Source organism: Lactuca virosa, chromosome 2 (assembly GCF_052849685.1).
Source record: "Lactuca virosa cultivar CGN04683 chromosome 2, Lactuca_virosa_CGN04683_v6, whole genome shotgun sequence".
Taxonomy (NCBI): domain Eukaryota; kingdom Viridiplantae; phylum Streptophyta; class Magnoliopsida; order Asterales; family Asteraceae; genus Lactuca; species Lactuca virosa.
The window spans coordinates 258,969,531-258,971,640 of NC_136427.1; positions in this window are offsets into that span (position 1 = coordinate 258,969,531).

Here is a 2,110-nt window from a genome sequence, read left to right on the forward strand (position 1 = left end):
CCTTGACAAATTTGGTAAACACAAATTCACAAAAAACACAATTCACAAGATGTAAACAAATTAAGGTTTACCGGTTTAGTTTACCAAATCATATAAATCTTGTAATACCTTGACAAGTACTAAACATATTAAGATTCAGTTTACTAGCAACACAAAAAATGAATGGAAAAATTAACTCAAAAAATCAAAAATCAAACAGCAACAAAGAAATCAAGAATAGAAGGGTATCAAGTGAAAACAGATAATAAAAAAACCAACTATTAACCCTAATAGATAATCAGATATTTTAAAAAAGGAAGTTGTGATGAAATCGAAGATTAGAGCTGAAAGCCAACTATTACAGTGTAGGTCCTCCTACACTGTGCGTAGCCTCTATTCTCGGAAAGGCTTTTTTTTTGTTTCAAGCACATTTGTCCCTTGCGTGTCTGCCTCGATTTCGAATACATGCAAACCTGTCAATTTTTCTGGAGTTGGAAAACATCATACTAATTAGTTTAATACCAAAGGGCTTCAAACCCAGCTGTACCAGATATTGCTCTTCCTCATTGAGGTCAAGTATTAAAGTCTCGTTCGAAACATATGTGACATTAGAAGTAGTTTAGTAGGACTAGGTTAGATTTGTCATTCCAAAAAATAGGTTTAATTATTTAATTAATGCTTAATTAATTAATTAAGGATCAAATATTGAATACATGTTTAAATTAATTATTGACAATGCATTCTCGCATGTCCAATTGAATTAAAAGACATAAAATTTTAAAAAGTTTTAATTCCCTAATATATATATATATATATATATATATATATATATATATATATATATATATATATATATAAACATGAAAGAACAAACATTGATATCTCACATATTTGAATGCATTGTCGGTCTTACCATGACTACACTCACCTACTCTCACACTATAAGGAAGGTTTAAGTGGGTCTTTCTGATTCCAAATGAGGTTAACTTTTAAAAGCATTAGTGTTAGCCACCCTCATTTCCTTCTTACGTTCTGAGTAGAGTTACCGAAAGGGTTTGATAAGACGATGTGTCTAGTTAAAAAGTTTTAACATAAAAGTATTAAAACAAAATCTCGTTTTTGAATAAGTAAAAACGTGAGTCTTATGTTATCCATGAAAAAATACACATTTTCATATATTATGTTGACGATGCGTGTGTGGCTTTCCGGAACATCAATATGGGGATATAGTTATAAAAGGATGTGATAACCATGATTCTCAAGAATTACTTGAGCTAAATACCATCGTGCCTTTGCATGGTTAATTCATCATTTTGATTTAAGATCCTCGACTAATCCAGTCATGAATGCTAAAATGAGCATTAAATAGATTAACATGCGATTAACTAAAGTCAGTAAATTTCGACTGTTGGAACCTGAAAGTGAACCTCTAGCAATCTCTAACCTTTGGATGCTCCGAATTCAGTCTTAGTTCCGAAGTGGAATATGGTCCGGAGCCAGTATATGGTTAGAAGTGAAGTTTGTGTCCGGAGTAGAGAGTATGTTCAAAGAGAAGATGTTCTGAACGAAGAATAATTCTGAATCAGTCTATCCGTCTATGCATTAATTATTCTTGTCTTTAGTTTGATGTAATTATACATAGGACTTAGTTTATTTTGGATAATCAGAGTGTCGGAAGTAACTCTTTTTTCCGGTCCTATGTATGTGTTTGAGTTTGTACGATGTAATCCTTTCTCCTATTTAAGGAGTGTTTAATGTCAAGAATAGAAGACAGATTGTTCCTCCAAAGATTGCTATATGTGAATTTACTTCACTTGCATCTTTCTCTCAAATAAAACTCTTTCAAACATTCTACTTGTTCATTTATTTTCTTTACTTTGATTATACTCACTATTCTCCATTAAATACCTGAAGTACTTTGTTGATTCTCTTCTTCAAGTCTTGACTGGTCTTGCCAGACCTGACTGTAACTTATAATCAGAAGCAGACATTGATCTTAAGCATTAACTCAAGGTTTGAGTTTTTAAGCCTTGTCCATGCACAATTAGATCCTTGTTCTCACAATTGGTATCAGAGTTTGAGTGGTTATCCTTTGAATCCATAAGAACAGATTATAGTTGATTCAAGATTA